At 40.5% G+C, this 20,051-nt stretch overlaps 1 long non-coding RNA gene across 1 annotated transcript; it reads right to left on the bottom strand.

Moving 5' to 3' along the window:
* Positions 1-10,808: 10,808 nt before the first annotated feature.
* Positions 10,809-14,915, bottom strand: LOC140682541 (uncharacterized). Its single transcript, XR_012054378.1, has 3 exons — positions 14,539-14,915; positions 13,984-14,104; positions 10,809-12,882 (listed from the first exon to the last, which is right to left on the bottom strand). It is a non-coding gene; the product is annotated as an uncharacterized lncRNA (long non-coding RNA).
* Positions 14,916-20,051: the final 5,136 nt, after the last annotated feature.

Raw genomic sequence — 20,051 nt, 5'->3', positions numbered from 1 at the left:
GGCAATCCAGGGCAGACAGAGGGAAGCCCTGGATTCCCACAGCAACTGAGCTAAGCCCCTTCTCCATGTATTGCTCATGACTAAAGTCAATGTGCAACATGCTAACAATTCATATGTATGTACGCAATAGCAGTTTCTGTGCTTAAGATTTTCTTGCTTTTGCTAAACTTTTCAGAGAGAAAGAGATATGCTGACGGGTTGACTTCATTGAGGCAGGATGATATTTGTGACAAACATGTAGAGAAACGGTGTATTTTGAAATGGTGCCTTTTAGGGATATCAAGGTAACAGACATGACAAATCTGTAAAAACGCTCACTGATCTGCACTCCATAGCTATCTTCTTAACTAGCTAATGCAGCTTCTAGGTCCAATGTGCATAGTTTTCACAACAGAGGCTAAGAAATATGCTTGTTTTCCAAGGGGCAGAAGCTTTATAAAAATGCAATTCAGTGTTTGTTAGGATTCTAAACTGTGTTTCTTTAAATGCAGAATAATTAATTTTTCATTACACCTCCTGGAGTTTCTTCCTGGGTTTCATTGCATGAAGATCATGCAGTTTATAGACCTGTAAGTAGAATGCTGCATCAGCCCAGGTCTCCAACACAGCATTCAGCTTTATACACCCTATGGCAATCACTTCTCCTGGAGCTCTCCTGAGCCATTAACTGCTTGGTGACTTCAGCAAAAAGGTTCCTACAGAAAAAAGCCTGTTTCTATGCATAGCCCACTATGATCATCCCACTATACCCTGACCTCTCCATGCAATATAAAATGAATAGAAAACACAACAGAAGAAAAGAGCAGTCTTCCATTTGCTGTGGTTCCCTTTCTTCCTGCTTGTCTTTCACCTATCATTCTACCCCTTGCAAAGCTGGTCTGGATGGCAATTGATACTCTTTGATACCACTTTGATTACCTCTGAGCTCCAAGGATATAGGACGGTCTCCTTGATCTGCAGCACCTCAAGTACAACTGACAATAGTGTGGTGAATACAGCTGTCAACATTTAGGAAGACTACCATGCTCATGCTAACAGACTTTGTTCCAGAAGTTCATAATTTGGCTTTTTTTTGCACTTTTTGGCTATCAGAACAGCAAACTAGTATCTTGGCGGTAAGCCCACTTTCAGTAAATCTCAATTACCTGTGCTGGAGTGAAACTTTACACCAAGTGGATTGATGATTTATTTATTTATTTATTTATTTATAAATAAAAGGGGAACAAAACAGGAAAAATAAAATACAAACAGGCAGGCTGGATGGTTTAAATTTGCTCATGTTAAAGCAACTAACACCAGGATCTTAAAACAGGATTCATCAAATGAACTAAATTATATATGGCATTTTCAGCTTTTCCTGATGTGAAGTAGCATGCTGGCTTTGGAAGCCAGCAAGGCTATTCCTGCTCCCATTTTAAAGAGAAAAGAAAATGCTCTCTCTACAGCTGTAGCAGGATTAGCTCCTTATCTGGTGCCTGTATTTAATTTTCTGGTTTCATAGAAAGAAAGCACAACAACCATTTGCTTATCCAGAATAATGTGTAGCAGGCTCTGACATTTACTTGTAAGAGATTAAAAGTATTTCTGAAAGCACAACTGTAATTCCAGTAATTCACATTATAAATTGAAGTAAAAGCTTTTAATTGTTTTTAAATGCCCAAACTCTCAGTAGAAATTGTAGCATTGCTGTGAAAAAAATGTGAGAAGAGGAAAGGTTGCACTTTCCTGAAGGGTAACGAATTACTTTAAGAGAATCTGTGTCGTTGTTCCTGTGTTACTCTTTTCTGATCTGAGACTAGCTCTGTGCTCACACAGTTTGCAGGCAAGAAGACTTGTTATTAGGTCCACTTGACAGAGATTCACATGCACAAATGTGTCTGTAGCAGAAGCAGTTCAACTGCTGTACCAAATCTCCAAAACGCTGATAGAGCTCGCCTCTTCAGGTTGACACCACCTAATGGCATTTTATTTTCAAGTGACTTCATTACAGTGAAAGAACACTACTTTTCTTTTTCCTGATGGCATACAAGTGGAAGAAACAGAACAAATGATTCTAAACAAAACAAATGAAATGAGAAGCTCAGCTGAACAAAAAATAGGGGAGAAGCACTTAAACCTCCAGAGGGAAGAGCTGTGCTGTAGTGGTTGATCTCACCGTCTGTGTCAAAGTCTGCTTTGTTCCAGGCTGAGGGAACACATAGAAAGTGAAAGCCACTTTCCTGAAGAATTTATAGTCTGAAAGGACAAGGCAAACAGAGAAAATTAATGTCCAGGGTTGTCATGACCAGTCCCTGAAGTGCAACACTGTAACCTCATCTGTTGTGTAATCAAGGGACTGCTGGGCTCTGATGAGGAGCAGGATGGGGGTTGGTACTGGGCACATCAGCTCACAGCACTTAACAGGCTTATAGACACTTAACAGGCTCTATAGTGCTGTCAGTGTGAAGAAGAGCATTATGGTCTTCTTTTCTGTACAATGAGAAAGTGAGTTTCAGCTATAGGCTGAGATCTCACCTTAATTCTCTTCATTCAAAAAAATGAAGAAGGGAATATTAATAACTCCACAAAATCATTTTGGCTAGCTTTTCAATTTCCAAATTCTCAGCTGAGTATCCGGTAGAACTCTTTGTAGGGCTCTTTATTTTTCTGAAACTGGCTTCACAGATGCTTTTGCTTTTTACTTCTTGTGACCTTCAGCCTTGGTGCAATAATACATCTTTATTGAATGACAGTTTTACCATTCTAATTCCTCATTCTCTTCCAGCATCCAAAAGGTGAATGCATCCAAAACGAATTGAAATTTCTTTCCCAGTTGGATCTTACAACAGTAATAAATGAGTTACCATCTGCATTTCTAATTAAAAATCCAATTGGTATAATGTAATGAGGTTTCTACATGCAATTAGCAACTGCTGGGGGTCTCTTTATAGAACCAGGACTACAATTATGAGGCAAATAGATTCTATCATGTGCAATGAGGGGCTTTTTGTAAATTTTCTGTCCTTAGCTGGATGGATTCACAACAGGGAGTTAGACACTTTTAGATACTGTCATCTACTGAAATACAAAATTCAGGTTAGTACTTGGGTTTTGTGCATGGCTCAGGGCAGAATACAATGCCTATTAGGGTTCATTGAGCTTTCAAAATCCTGCCTAACTTCTGGAGTTTTGCATTTAATGTAGAATCTAAGTCCATATGTTTATGTTTTCATCACAAACACTGCCTTAAGAATAAATATTAGAGGCATTTACTTTACTCAGAAGTAGAGCTGATAAAAATGGTGGAACTTTCTGGGGGAAAAAAAATTAACCAGTTTCTTAATGGTCAGTAAAAGTTTAAAAGCCACAAATTAGTCTTGAAGCTATTCAGGCATAGCTTCTTCTAGATCAAAATTTCATAACTTTATTACAGCGATGACTTATAGTTCAATGATCCCTTACAAATTAGACTTCATAAAGTGTAAGAATGATAGAGACTATATTTAAAAGCCTCTTTCTCTGCCTCCCATTTCTCCACACACAGAGCTATACTCAAAGGCTTGCATAAAAGTCTTCTACTGGAGTATTGCCACATGTCCGAAGCATTTCCATTTTTCAGACTCAAATGGTGATGTTTATAAAAGAAAGGCACTCAGCAGAAAATGCTACTCTTAGCCAGCAGCGCTGTCTTATTCACTATATTCAGTACAGCTAAGAGAAAGCAAAGATCATTAGTATGACCCAGAATCTCAGTTTGCCTGGATTTCAGATTTCTTGGGGGCAGGCCTGAGAGATGTTCTCAGGTTCTTTCATCCTGTTTAGTCATCTGTCTCTCCAAGTATTTGGAGGCACCTCCTGCCCTTTTTCCAGGGCTACCATGCCATCTTGCAAAACAGGACAGTGTCTGTGTGGGACAACTTCCAGCTATACCTGTGAACCTCTTAGAGCACTGCTTCCTAATTTCTGATCCTTAGAGGAAAGAGAAACTAAAGGACTGAAATAGCTTAAAGAGCATGTAAGAATTCCATTGACTCCTCAAAACAAAACCAAAATTACTTTAGGCCTAATGATACAGTAACAAGAGCAATATAAACAACTCTACAAAATGCATTTTAATGCAACTTTCTGTGCATTTGTCAGAAAACATAGAATACTTGATAAACTGCTTCTAGCTCACTGAATATGAAAAAAACCCATTTTCTTTAATTTTTATTTTATTGCCAACATATGTATAGAAGCTTGACATTCCTGGCCAAATTTAATATCAGGTATTTAATTTTCCTAACCTGATCCCTAACTTCTCAGACAATTTCTTTATATTCCTTCTAAGTTGCCTGTTCTTACTTCCACCTTCTGTAGGCTTTCTTTTCTACATTTGAGCTTTGTCCAGGAAATCCTTGCTTATCCACATAGGCCTCCTGTTATTTTTGTATTCCTCTTTGTTGGGAAGCTCACTCCTGTGCTTAGAGCAGGAGTTGCTTGAATATTAACCATATTTCTTGGGCCCAGCTCCCTTCCAGCTCTGTCCCATGGTACTCTAACAAGTACATCTCTGAAGATGCCACGGTCTTCTCTCCTGAAGTGAGATTGGTGTGCACCCTCCTCACAGCACTCAGGATCTGAGTCATTTCATGGTCACTGCAGCCAAGGCTGCCCTTGAGCTTCATGTTCTCCACTAGCACTTCCTGACTGGTGAGAACAAGGTCCAGCATAGCACCTCTCCTCATCGGCTTCTTTACCACCTGGAGAAGGAAGATGTCATGAATGCATTCCAGGAACACCCTGGCTTGCCTGTGCCTTGCTGTGTTGTCCTTTCAACAGATGCTGGGGTGGTTGAAGTGCCCTGTGAGCACCAGGGCTTTTGTACATCATGTCTATTGCAGTCAATTAAACTTACACTAAGTTGGTACTTGTAGTTGAAGAAATTTGTCTGGAGCTCAGTAGTGAGATGAAGAGAAGGGGGTTCCTGGGAGTGCCGTTTTATATCTCCTTTGCACTGAAAGACTGCAATGCATAGAGTTGTTTAACAAGAGTTATGCTTCCTTTTCAGAGCAGAACCTGTGAGCTGCCCAGCCTGCATAATTTTCCAGTCCATGTCTGGTTCAACACACTCTGGAGCCATGAGCTACATGGTGTACCTTCACTGTGGCAGGAGTCACTTCTTGCATCCTCAGTCCAGCTCTTGAAGATGAGACACTGGGAGGGAAGAAGCAGGCAGTACAAGTTCTCAGGTACTGGGGTTTTTGCTTTATTTTTGCTACTCTGTTTCTAAACATATTTACCTTGACTTTGATTGACTGTGTGAAGCTTTCTACCCATCTTCTATCTATCTCTGATAATCAGCACAACCTCTGCAGCTGCTGACACATCTAAACCACTCTGGTGCCACAAATCATACTGTTGGAATACCTCCCAGTCAGCACAATTTGATGAAGTATCTTTAGCTGTGGACAGCTACTGCAAAGAGAAATTTGGAAAATTTGGAAAGTGGGAATAAGTTTCTTGTAACAGGAACACCCACTGGATAGGGATAGGATAGGAGAGGTCATCATGGTTACCCTCCATGAAATAAGCCATCAGTTGGGATCTGGTCCTAATTGTATAGGACTGAATAATAGTCCTAAAAAACCAAATCATATGTTGACAGGTAATGGCCAAGGTGGCAAAAGCAGATACAGCAATCATGTCTGAAGAGGTTCCTGCACTGTCTGGTTTCCTTTCGGTCTCAGCAAAAAACAATAGGAAAGAGAACAATCAGGAGATATCATCTATAGATTCTTTACTGTCATGAGAAGCTGCTTTGCTTTACAGGGGTAGAAATGTCCTAGTACGATAAAGGTAATTTTTTTGTTTGGCTTGTTTTCTTAAAAATAATCTTGGATATATATGTCAAATATTGCTAAAGGGAAAAAATAGAAGGGAAAAGAAAATCCAATTTTTCTGACCTTTACAGAACAGTAAACTATACACGGCAGTATGGTTAAGTCAGTGAGCAGAGTTCACCATTAATATTTAAAAGATTGCAGGGTCTAAGTTACTATAATTGAAATTCAGATGACTTAGTGCTTTTCAGCCTAATCTTACAATCCTGATTCTACTTTGATTCAGTTCACTGGGGGGTAAATTCGGCTCTTGGTCACTAACATGAAGTCAGATATAATATATTGCTTCATAATTCTTTTCATTTGCCCATTCTTCTTGAGTTAAGAACTCTGATAATATAGAGCTGACATTTGGGAAAAATCTAGAAAATGAATTCCTTTTTATCTCCAGGCTAAGCTGCAGCAGTGAATAGAGTACTATAATAAAACCTATTTGTATGCCTGTCATACAAAGATGAACTTTTCCAAAGGAAATAGATTTGAGTATTTGCAAGAAATGATAAACAGTCAGACAAAAAGGTACTGAATTTCCCTTTGAGATGCATAGAAGTAGGCTTTAGTGTCCCTTTTCAGGGAGGAGGGATTTGTAAGAAAACTGTGTCAGCCAAGAGCCTCAGAAATGAGATGTTATCTGGATCTTTGCAGAAAAAAGTAACTTGGAAGTATCTTCAGGGGTGTGGTTTAGTTACGAAAAAAAAGTCAGTCTGCATATGTATCAAAAATAAATCAAAAGAAGCGTATCCACTTTTAATAAAAATATTTTACTGAATTTCATTTGTGCAAAACCCTTGTGCAAAACTGTGTTAAAATCTAGTCCTCTCTGTGATGTGTGTAGTTGGATTACCATGAATAGTTGCTTATCTAAGACAAAGCATGGAACTTAAGCCTAATTTCAAAGTGCTTCCACTCTCATGATTTTCACATGAAAATAAAGTTTATTATAATTTTATTATATATTATAATATTACTGACAAAATAGCTACACAAAGCCAGGGGGCTCTTGGCCACATTGGACACAGTCCTGTGGCCCTGCTGGGTGACACTGTCCTGTGGCCCTGCTGCCTGGATGGCACGAAAGCCCCAAGGCACCACAGCCTGGGTAACACAGACCCATGACCTGCTGTCCTGCTCTCTGTAGTGAGAGTGGCACGCTGCTGCCTGCTGTCTTGCTCCTGGGGTGAAACTCCATCATGAGAAAAGTGGCACAGGCATGCTGTGGAGGCTGAGGCATCATGTTCGATGGAATTTTTGGAGGTATTATGTGGGACAAGCCTTTTCCATGTGGAGCCACCAAATTTATTTGTGTCAGCAATTAAGTAACACCTGAGCCTCTTGGAAAGGCATGTCCTGTGCCAAGGTAAGGTGGGTTGAAGGCAGATGTATGCAGCCAGCTGAGGAATTTGTGTTATGGAGAAAAGATTGGTGAATTCTGCAGCTGCATGTCTGTACAGGGTTTTGTAATATTCAAAGGTATTTTAGAGATTTCAAGAAATTGCTATAATTCCAGCTCTAATTAATATATTTTCTAAAATCATTTAATTATTGGCAAAATGTAGCTGAAGGATGCTGTCATATTCAAGTCTAGAGCAGAGAAGATAAGACACTTACTGCCTGAAAAATGTCATTGTGGGTTAATGCATAATGAGGGTAATTTTACTAAATGAAGAATGTTTGAGTGCTTACCAAGCTTAATTAAACTTTGCAGCACTCCTAAGACAGAAATATTGTTATGGTAATTTTAGCAGGTAGGTAAATTGCTCATCCTGGCACATGTAGGTTGGGTAATTTGCTCAAGGTCACTCATCAAGCCTGCAGTAGAGCCAAAGTAGAGCCTATTACCTTGACTCTTAAGCTGACTTCCAGTCTTCAAATAATTCTCTCTTTTCTAACATTTCAGCTTTTTTTTTTTCTGAATACAAACTGGCTTTCATTCATAGACCTGATTGTTGATAAATTCCACTATCCTTGAAGGACATACATCTCTAATCTTCCCCAGGAATTAATGCCAATGTGGCAATTTACTAAAAGTGAAGGATATGAGGACAAAGAGGAGTACAACATGAAGAAACAGGAAAAAACTAATAAAGGAGGGTGGGATGAAAGGAACTAGGGGCAGAAGAAAATCATGGCATACAATTGAAATACAAAGGAGTCAAGCGGGAATGAAAGGTCAAAGGAAAAGTGAAAGAAATAGGAGAAAATAATGAAATTGAAAAAGACATAATCCTGACATAATCAGGAATTAGCAGACAGAAAATAGTGAGTGAAATCAAAATGGTGTAAGAATTGAGATGCATTTAGTGGAAATGTATTAGAAATAATGATCTACTCTATTACATTATTCTGTTTACATACCAAGAAAATTCCTTACATCCTTAATCTATTAAGTGGTACTGTACACAGAGACAGAAAAAACTGCTGCTTCTGAGTAAGGATGAAAAACACAGCAGAACTCCTGCAGAGTGACCCTAAAATGGTAATCAGGGCAGACTACAGAAGGAATCCCTACTGAGATCTTTTGATTAACCTTGATATGATGTAAGTGGGAAGCTTAGATTAAGCCAGCCATTTCTTCCTTCTTTTCCTATCTTTTTTTATTACAGTAATGCAAATAACTAGCAGAAATATATAAATGTAGGTGGCAATTGTTTGGATTTTTTTTTAACTTTCAGTCTTGCTTCATAAAATTTGCCAGTAGGTTTTTTTTTCCCATTGAAAGCAAGAGTAGTTCAAGATACTGTTAAAAATGAGAAAATAGGAATTTCAAAGTCCCACGCCTTAGTTGACAGCCATATAATTCCTAACCCAATTAGGAAATCAAAGCATTTAATGTGTAAAAGGAGCAGAACATTTAATGTGTGGGGAGCAGATCAACAGCTCTTGATCCCAAATTACTTCTCCTAGCATATACAGTGTGCAGCTGACAGGTTGCAGGATGGGATGCTCTCCTCTTCACAGTGCAGTTGGTAATTTTTAGGCATTATTTAACAAGTGTAGAAAAGGTGTTGAGGTGTTTGGGATAATCATTTTAATCTGTAAGAGCAGTCTTATACCTATCTTTGTCGTTCCTTCCATGCAGACTTCTTCCCAGAGATCTGAAAAGTGTTTTCTCTGTCTTTAGATCCTACCAGGATTTCTATCAGAAATAGCTGACTGCCAGCTATTTCTAGAAAACAGATAATTTCTATTCTCTCATGAGAAACATCTTTTGTTGCTTCATTGGTTGCCTTGCTCTGATTTCCCAGCATGATTTGCCCATGGAGGCCATGTGCACAGACACTGTGGGGATAACTATGGATAGGGTTGGTTTGCTGAGCACTGTTCCCAGATGAAAGAACTCTTTGTAGCTTGCCATATTTAAAGATTGCTGTTTCCATGTTGTGACATACCACAGAATTTGCCTAGTTTTCACCAAATCTTTGGTCAGATAGAACAAAACCTTTACAAAGGTGACTGCTAGTTGTCTGTGGAATGACACCTGTTTTCAAGTTTAATATTAATTTTAGGTGACCCTGAAGTGCAGTGGCTCTAGCACACATGAGTGGGTGGAAATGGCAGAAATGCAGACGCAGTGAATTTACTTCTTATCTGAGTGAATATTTACACAAGGGGTTTTGTTTACAGCTCACCAAAGCACAACCAACCCCCAAGATTCAGTTCATCGAACAAGTGTGAATGGCTTGAGGCTAAGAGCAGGGCTTTTTTCTTAACCTCCTGACTGACAGCCTGTCCTGGCCACTAAAGAATACACAGATCACATGCCACAGGGCCTGATTTAAAAGAAACTTTGTCACGTACTATTCATTGAACCATTTTGTATTGGTTTCACATTCCCAGTTTTCACTTGGGAATGTGAAATCTGGAATAGCAACTCTGCTTTGTTAGCTGCCTTTTCTGGCACAGTTAGGTAATCAGAAATTGCCAATGGTTGTTTACCAGATTTTCTAACTTTTGATTAAATATTTCTGGTTATTTTTCCTCAGTATTAGTTATTATTTCCATGACTTTCAAATGAGAATCACAAGTACTTTGATAAAGTGATTGAAAGTCTTTAACTCAGGGAGAAGAATTATTGCAGAGTTCTGTTTTGTAGCTTTCTCTTGCTGTGGTGACTGACACTCTACACTTATTGTCTTTTCAAAAGCAAGGTCAATGACCTAGTGCAGGAAAGACAGATAATTTAGTTCCAACTCAATCCAGGCTGTTTTTCCAGTGGCCAGGTGAAAAACATAGTGCAGCAATTTATTCTAGCTCCTGGTCTTCAGGATCAGAGAATTCATTTCTTCAGCATCTCCCCTGGTGATCAACACATAAAATGTAAAAGGTGAGTGCTGGATTTGGAATCTTCATGGACCAGAGAGTACATCTGACCAGCTACAACTTAGGCACATGTTGCAGCTCTCTAAAGATGACTGATTTGAGCAATTATTCTCCTCCCAGTATTTGAACAAGATAATTATTGTAGATTTCCCTCCACAGTTTCTCTTTCCTACTTCAGCAGAAAAGGAGCCTGGGTTAAATGTTACACCTCAGCCTGCAGACAAGTATCCTGGCCTGTAAAGATAAGAAAAATTAAAAACTTGTGGAAATTTTGTACACTTCAGGGCCAAGTGCTCTCAGTTCTCATGGAGGAAGCCAGAATCTGAAGAAAGCCTGCTCATTGCTGTCAGGCTCATAAGCTGCTTTCCTCAAGATGCTGTAAAATCACTTGAAGGTGTCTCATGCCAAAATCTGTGAATTTGCTATGTAATCTCTTCTTCACATTGTGATACCATTATCACAAAGAGGCTCAACAGAATTATTAGTTGAGCAGAGGCATACCACTGATCATTTTGTCTGTGGTCAGACAAAAGAGTAAGGAAATTTGGGAAAAGGAACAAAGGATGGGTGTTGTTTTTCAGAATTGCTTGCTAAAGGAATATTTTGATTCAAACTGAGATACCCATATTTAATAAGAAATTCTGCCAGAATGAAAACTTTATTGCAAATCAAGAAAATCCATCCTAAGAAATTTTGAAATTTTCTGTGGAACAAATGTTTCAGACAAATACTGATTGTGCTGGAGATATTTGGCCTGTATTTCATTAAGGAAATGGAGACAGCTTTCTCCTAAGGATTCCTGGTTTGTACCTCCATTTCCAAGGGCTCTTCTGGTGTTCCCCAGCAGTTTGGATCAGTTGAGGGAAGCTCATCTAAGCCAGGTCAGTCACTGACAGCTTGAGCTTATTCTCCCAGAGCTGTTTGGACTGCTGATCCCTTGCCACAAGGGTGACTAGATACCACGCCAAGAAGTGCAATAGTTTCTGTATCTCCCTGCTGTCTTGGGTAGGTTTTTTCCACTGGAAGAACTATGGCTTGCAGAGATTTTGACATCTTGGTTTCATACCTTAAAGGCTAGAAAATATGTCTCCAGTTTTTGAGGAAGTCAGCAATGCTGAGAGGTCCTGCAGCTACAGCTCCTGGAAGATGTAAGGTTTCCAGACAGTTGACTCAAGCTGGAAGGAGTCACAGTGGGTGAAAGTAGGGTGACCCAGAGGACAGTGGCTTTAGGGTGACCCAAGGACCCATAGAAAAATGTAGGGACAAGAGCTGAGGCTGCAAATAATGCAAGTCCACACACCACATCAGTCTATACTTGTCATTCTGGAAAACTTCACTGAAAATGAGACATTTTCTGAGATAAAGTAGCATTTTTTCCTGACTTCACAGTATAACATAATTGTCTTTGATGTGATCTTAGTAAGTCTTATATTACATTATCTTCAGTCCCACGATCATGTACAGATTAAATAATTCTCAACAGTTTTACAAAGCACAGAACAAACAAACACAACAGAACTTGATTCAAAGTATTTTCTCTGAAAGCCATTCTAGATAAAAAAACAGAGGCTTGTAAAAATAAAAGCTCAGATCTGGTTTCAGCAGATGTCTATAAATCCAAAATAAGTACACCAAAGGCAATGGGGTTATTTAGATTTTTTTTTTTTACCACTGATGATTAATGTTATACAGTATTTTTATTCCCTCAGCAGATCCCTTCTAAATCAAGGGAGACATTTTAAGGCAGCTACTTTAATATTCTGAAGGCAAAAGTTTTTGCATAAATCCACATTCGCTTGAATGTTTACAATATTTTTTCCTTTTTACAAGCATTCTGGTAAACACAAATGTTTGTGGAATGCAGCTGAGTGGCTTAACGAATACCAATAAAGCCACTTCAGTTTTTATTCAAAGGAATAGTCTTACATTCTAGCTAAAATATTCTTGGACATTGGTTACTGCATTTAACAAGTTTTGGGGATGACTGGATTAGACATTGTTAGAACTTGCATGTTTTTCAACATTATAAAAAATTGTTTTCCAAACAGCTACATAAAATAGCAAAAATTTCAACATCTCAGATGTTTATTGCTAAAATATCACTGAAACCTCTGGGTGCCTCTGGTGAGAATCTGAAGCAGCAGATCTGTTTATATCCAACTGCTATAGTTACATCTCCTCTCACATAGCTGGTTTACAGTCCCAAATTCCACATTGCAGTGCTGTCCTAAGTGCCTGTAGGATAAGGGAGCAGGCACATCACTGGATGACAGTGGATAAGGACCTGGCACTGCTTGCTGGGGCAGCTCAGGTCTGTGATGTTAAACGTGCTGTGTGTGTAAATGGTCCAGGTCAGCAAGGGCAGCTACAGGAGCACCTGCACCGGCAGTGTCTATTAATTAGCAGTCTCTTCTTGTTCTGTAATGCCTGTCTGATGTTTGTGGAGGAGGTTGAGCTGTATGGCAAAAGGGCACCTGCATCACACATGATACATTTTAAAGGGATTGTTTGTGGTCTTCCTATTCAGCCATGGCCTGCCTGAAGGAGCCCCGTTCACAACATCTTCTGTGAGAGCACTGTGTCCACAGGCACCTTGGGGCAGCTGAAGCTGTTGTTTTGTCTGCTTAGAAAGGTAAGGAAGAGAAAACAAACTCTGCAGGAGAGAGCTGAGGATACCCTTACTGATCTCTTCTGTAAACACCTGGGAGAGAAACATAAGAGAGATTCTGCTGTGAGGCTGCATGGGTCAGGTATAGATGAAAGAAGTGGTTGCTTTGCAAATAGCACAGCAAAGGTTCTCAATGGGCTGGGATAGTCTGTAAATGTGAAAGATCTGGTTTAGCCATCTTCACGGGATCATATCCTCCCCACTCTCTTACCACACCTAGAGATGCATGGCCTGTGTCCCAGCCTTCAGTTTGTTCTTGCCTGGTGTCATTCATATTTTGGACTGAGGCTCCTGAGAGCTACACAGAGCACTGAAGTTACTCCAAAGAGGCCATGCAAATCAATGTGCAGATTTGGTGGTAAAGATCCATTCCTGAATCTCCAAGGGAGTTTAATCTACTGTTTACTGGAGCTTTCACAGCCTTTCTGGGGTCACTGGGCTCCTTAAAACAAAATTATTTTATGGAAGAAATTATTTTAAATGAAAATTATTAAATAGTCACACACAAAGGTGGCACTTCTAGGAATTAGTTTTCACACCAGAAACCAGGCTCTGTGGTACTTTTATCCATTCAGAAAATAAAAATAGCTTTCGTATAAAATTTAAATGATTGAAACCAGCTTGAGTCCTAAACACTGAGCAGTCACAATAAACTGCTTGTCCATAGCCTGATGTATTTACCAAAAGTGCATTCAAGAGAAACATGAGCTACTTAGAAGCAATTTACAAACAGGAAAACAGAGGAAATTGGCTAGGTAATTTATTCTCCAGGAAGTATTTGTGTGGTTTTATAAGCAAGACACCCAGCAGAAAGGCAACGTTATGTCCTACCTGTTGGTGACTTAAATATCAGTCTCTTCCAGCATATTTGTTGTGTTAGAGCCAGGTGCTTGCTAATGCAAGTGCCAAGTGAAGGTTTAATTTTATTATTTTTTTCCCATGAAAGAAGACAGAAACCCAAACCCAAGGTTTTGAAGACCAAACCCTTTAAAACCCAAACTGAATGTGAAGGAAAGATCATACACAGGCACAAACACATATGGAGAGCTGGGCTGCTTATAGTAGCATGTAGGATGTTGAGACATTGAGAGGATATACAAGGTTTTCCTCTTTGTATGAGTGTCCAAAACTTACCCCTCTTTATGTTTGTGATGGTCCCTGTCATTCATTCACTGCTCCCTCACCGAGAACCTGCTAAGGCCAGGACTCTTTCTGTCTTTGATGACTCCTTTTTGCCAGGCTCTTCCTCTGAACTCTATTGCAGGGAAATGGGAATTAGAAGGAAACATCTTTGCCATGCAGCAGCGCCGCACACTGAATTGCATTTGCAACAATTTAAGAAGTGAAGTACGAGATAAAGCAGAACCGAAATGTGTGGGGGCAAAGCTAGATCATACTTTGGATCTTTCACCTTTCAGGTAGATCTTTCACATTTTTCTGCATCTTTATCACTTGTAACAAGAGCAGAGATTGACTGCAACTGAGATCAGGGTGGTAGTGTCTCTCTTTAGAGTAAGGTCTCTGGGTTTCTTACTCTCTGGGACAGAAGCACAGAGCAGTTGAACTGCAATAATATTTAGTGAGCAGAAACCCCAGCTAGATTTGATCCTTTGAATTTCTGCTTTTAATATCAACATACTTATCAGTACCCAGTGACACTATCCTGACAGTCTGAGAGGGAAGACTTACCTCAGCTGAAGGAGTAGGGGCAAGGAATGCAATGGAAATCAGCTCACTCAGTGAGATTCTTTCTGCTCCAGCTACTCATGCACACATCCATGTTGGCCTTGAAACATGACTTAGAAGTAATTGTTCAGCACTGCAGAAGAATGGCTGTGTGCCCCACCATTAATGATTAGCTCATTTTGCATGAATTAGTTGACTTCCTGCAATTATATCTGCTCTTCCCCACCAGGCAGCCACGGTGTTCTGCTTTCCAAAGACAGCAAATCAGCAGCTTGCTGACCCCAAATGCCTGTGAGCCACAAGGTGCTCATTCCATTTTCTGCACCAGTCACTAGGCTGAGGCATCTGAGTTCCAGCAGACACAGGATGGTTTATGGTTTGTTGTCTGCACCAGATGATTAGCAGGAGGGACAAAGTGAGTGCAGAGCATGTGAGGGAAGAATGTGTTTGCCTTGCCAAGCGGACAACCAGTGTAAACGAGCGGTGTGATCAGAGAAGAGACCCTGTTCAAGAAAAATTACTTGGTGTGTTTTATTTATTGCACTTCCACACTCTCCATCTGTGGAGTACTCCCCTGGACCAGGAAAAGTGCTTTGCAAACTTCAAATTAATCCCTACATCTGGAAAATTAAATAAAGCGCTTCTTGCTTTGCACTTCATTGATAAGGGTGAAGCATGTCTGGTTGATCATTGCTTTTGTTGATCCATGGGGCAGTGCCAAGGTCAGGCACTGTGCTGCAGCCAACCTACATCTGCTGACTTAACTCTGTTAGTGCTTTTTATTTCCATTTAAGCAGAGTGCTGTGACTCAGAAAGCAAGTGGGAGAGATGTGAAAGAAGCAAGGTACTGTGTGCACAGCCGTGGCTGTACTTTGATTTTCTGCTCAGTGTGCTGATGCTTTACAGTGTCATCTGCTACTGCTGGGACTGGCTATTGCAGAAAAAGCACTTTGGACTTAGACACAGCTGAAACTGCAGTCTGACATTGCAAAATAAGGGGCAAGAGAACTCTGAAATAAAGCCACTGGTCCAAACTCCAGCATGGTCGACAGTGCCAGTTCACAGAGCCACTGGGCAAGGAACAGAAATACCCAAAGAGCACAGATGGGCTCAGTACTTCCACAGAAAATTCCATGTCAGGACCATATACCCAAAACAGATACCTGGAAAGAGGATATTGGAATGAAAAGATGCCTGCAGAAATACTAGGAACTTGGTGAAGGGAGATGAAAAGCTCATAAAGAACAATCAAGAAGGTGAATAGCCATGCAGGGAGGAGCTGTGATGTTCTCTAGGGTGGAGAACTGGGATTTGACTCTGGACTGGTCCCAAGGAGAGGGAAAAGGGGGAGATCATCCATGTATCTGTTTCTTTATGGGAGAAGTTTTTGGATATGTTTTCCTGCAGCATACCAAATTCTGTTTGAAATTATACACTGAACATGGTATTCCAGATGCTTTATTACACACCTCACTAGACTCAGCAGGTCTTTGGGAATGCAGCCTTCTGCCTCCGGCTCCCACCATTTCTGGAGTGAGGTGAAGACACACCTCCACATGCCAAAGAATACAGCCATCATAGACACACTGGGCAAGGAACTTTGGAAACAGAGCAGTGCTACTCCTTGTGGCCTTTGCACTCCTAAGGAGTTCCTGAAGAGCAGTGGCACTGTCTTGCCAGAGCAGGAGCCTCCAAAGACAATATATATGTGCAGTGAAATTGCTGTGTTGGCATGGCTTGCTTGTTCCTCCACACTGCTGTTGGTGCTTTCAGTTCTGCATCCTCTTATGCACTGTCTGTACTGAAGTGAGCCTTCTGCCCTGGGGGAGTCCACAAGGGCTGCAAGTCCTAGAAAACAGAAACAAATGCCATCCTGAAATACATCCTGCCTACTCTTGGCTCTTCAGGCTACCTCCAGAAAAACACCAGCAGATGTTTTCCTACCTCAGATACCTGGAGGAGGCTGATCCAGAGGCAGCAGTTTTTCACTATATATTGGCTTCACTGACTGCTGCTGTGAATGCACAGACACATTTGCAAGTTGAATACAGTCAAATGAGATGGTAAAACTGGATTTTTGATTGCCCTGCCTGACAAGCTGAAAGGAGAAAAGTTTAAAAAAGGCATATGCAAAGGGAAGAAAAATGCATACTTACTTATTTAGGTTTATCTACAAGTGTAATCTCACAGAACCCCAACACTGCACTGACCAAACCTTGAACAGACACAAAGCCCACCAAAGCACAAGACTGTGAAGAAAATGCAATTTCAGCTCTCCAAAATAGTATAGCTGTACATTAAGCAATAAATATTAAATAATAGACTCTGTCTTTCAGCCAGAGCATCTTCAGTACTGGGGTCCCAGAAATTCACAATATGGTCCATCACCTAACAAAGGAAGCACTGAGATTCATAGCCCCACATTAGAGAGCTTCACTTGATGACTTAACTGATTTCAGAGATGAGGTCCCAGGGGTTCTCTCTGCAGCTGCTGTGGACAGGTTGCTGCACAGGGACATTCAGCCCTGAAGTGTGCGGGACCTCCTGCTGCTCTGCTCTTGACAGAGACAGCCCAAAGAGCTTGAGTCCTAACTCAGATCCACCAGCAAAATAGATAGTAGTGAAAGTGCAGGTGAATTGTAGGAGAGATAAGAGCTCACAAGTGAAAATGATTGCTAGGAAGGGGATTGCTCAAAAACTCCCTTAATACAGGTCCTGTTGCCACATCTCTGAGTAAGTCACCTTCTGCTAACAGAGGGAGAAAATCCTTCTGCCACTAAAATAAATGGCTAAGGGAAAAAAGGACTATCAATGAAAATTGCATCATAATAGTGAAGCCTCCAGATCATGAAAACGTACCGAGTTAGAGAAAAATGCACTCTGCTGGAGTCTGTGCTGTTGTTGATCCTTGAGACGCACCAGTTGTTGTTGCCACCCACTGGCACCTCCTGTCCAGCCCCCTTTGGCACAGCCACAGGTCAAAGGCAGAGGGGAGCCTTTTCCTTGTCCCAGCCTTGGACTGGAATTGCCTTGCCCTGACCTCAAATTTGCTGATGTCAGGCAGTTAGTGACACCCCAAAGCACCCTAAAGAGAAAAACATGCTGCTTCTCTGCTTCCTGTGTGCTATCCATCAGCAAATGCTCTCAAGATTTATGGGGTGACAATTGAAAAATATTGCTGTTAATAACACTGAAGCTCAACATATCTTTGAGTGTTTAGTATTTCCTACATACATTGCTCAATTTTATATGTGTGTATAACTGTAATATTACATTTGTGTTATGTGCATGAAGGCAATGGATTTCAAAGGCCCATCTAAGACTATTTACCAAACGTGAAATCTCTTAAACAAATCTTCATGCAGAAAGAAATACTTACATACTTATATTAGCAGGAAAGTGGCTCAGTACAATGTAATCTATTGTGCTTTATTTGAAAATTCAAAGTATTGAGCATGCTGAGAGACTAGCATTTATAGAATTAAAATATGAGAAAGACACTCAGTGAATACTTGAAGACATTGAATGAATCTGAGAAAATGAAATCCTATTAACAGAAATATGTTTTCTAGAGATGATACTTATGAAATTACTGAGATCTCGTCAATACAATTCTTTAAAAAATATATAATACACATGGAAGATAGGAATCCAGCTTTAATTCAGTTATTCTGGATATTTGATTCAGAAAAGGTAGGAGACCATTACTTCTGTTACTAGAGCTAGTCTTAAGAATATATGGCAATTATAGAACTATAAGAACACAGAACTTAGGCCACCCTCAACACTGCACAGCTTCACAGCCCTGTTTTTCATTTGGGGCCATTCATCTGATTGCAGTGCATTTTAAAATCTGAGTCTTTTCATTATGAGCCACTGCCTGTTTCTGACAATTCCACGAACGTTAAATCCTACTTTAAGCAGCTGTTCAGTTTATTGGCTGCCCTGTGTACCTTCAGAGTGATACTTTTGAAAAATTGCAGAGAAAAAGATGCACTTGAGGCAATGCATTTCAAATGCCTCCTTCCATCCTGCCTTCTTATTTTTAATTTACTGTTGTGTCAGAACAAGGGAATGTGATAAGTATAAAGGAGCTTCAGGTTAGAAACCACAGTTACTGTCTGATTAAGAACACCACTAGTTTGTAGTAAAGTTGGTCTCGTTAAAGATACTAAGCTCCCTAAATGGAAAGAAATATGCAAATACCATGTACACATATGGATATATAGAAAAATATCCACATCTATCCTGTTTTCTGTGACTTCCTTCATGCTGACAGCCACCGAGACTGCTCTCTTTTCATTATAAAGGAAACATCCAGCTGCATCTCTGTCGGCAGAGCTGCTAAGACCCTGTTGTGGTGGGTGACTGGCAGCAACTTCACACCAAATCTTCCTCATGAGAGCCACAATTGCTCACAGACAGTGGGGCTGCCCAGCAGTGCTCTGCTGCTGGCACCTCCCCACGAGGCAAGCAGCTCTGTCCCCCACAGCACTGTCACAAAGTTCCCCTTCCTACAAGGCTGGTCAGTGCAGGAGGCAGAGGTCTGTGATGGAGTAATCCCAAATGCAGCAGTCAGACCAGACCACCTTCTCTGCGTGTGCTCCCTCTGTGCCATAGGAATTACCTCAGCCCTGACTTCAGGGAAAGTAACAAGAGCATGGTCAAATACTCTGCAGTCTGGAGGAAAGGAGAGATGCAGGACACAGAGACTAAACAGCCACCGTCCCCTTTGCAGAGCAGTAAGAGATCAGTGTGTCTGTTCTTAGATAAGCAGGTCTCCACTGAATTAATTACCAGGAGGGCTGTCAGATACCACAGTGCAAGAGACCCTCAGACAGGAACAGCTGGCAGAGGCCATATGAAGGACCAACTCTTTGCTTCAGGACTGGCTTGGTAAAATTTAATCCAAAATAAGAAGCACGAGGGGAGGTGGCTAATATTCTCTAGTACATAAGAACTGTGTTTGAAGAGTGAGAGTATTACCTGGAAGTGAAAAGGAAATCACCACAGAGGTGACTTAGGAAAATTTGCTTTGCAGCAAGCAAGCTGTGGCGTGTCCACACCTGATCTCTCCTACACAGGGTCTAGAGAAGCACTTACTCAGAAAAATGTAAGTAAAGATGGTTACACTTCAGGAAGGGTTCAACTGTATTGCTTCCTAGAGTCCTCCTATGTTATTCTTCCCATTTCATATTTTAATTACTTCAGAGTTTTGCTCTGACTTTTATTTGCCAGGTAAGGCTGTATATTGTGCAACACTGGGAGAAAGAGACTGTTGTAGGTGGCTGGGATTGGCAAGGTCCTTGAAGCTGCATGGCTAGGGTGGTAGTCTTAATAGCTGTTCATGATAAAAAATTGTACAAAACGTTCCTGACAAACTAACAAAGTGGATTTTGCTTTATCCTCCAGAGCCTGGTGTTTCAGTTGAAAAAAAATAGTTGTGAAGAAGGGAGTTATCACTGTTTCTTATCTTCTTTTTTACGTGGGCATCTTTGAGAAAGCAGATTGTTCTC

This window comes from Taeniopygia guttata, chromosome 2 (genome assembly GCF_048771995.1).
Source record: "Taeniopygia guttata chromosome 2, bTaeGut7.mat, whole genome shotgun sequence".
Taxonomy (NCBI): Eukaryota; Metazoa; Chordata; class Aves; order Passeriformes; family Estrildidae; genus Taeniopygia; species Taeniopygia guttata.
This window is presented reverse-complemented; position numbering and strand designations above follow the sequence as displayed.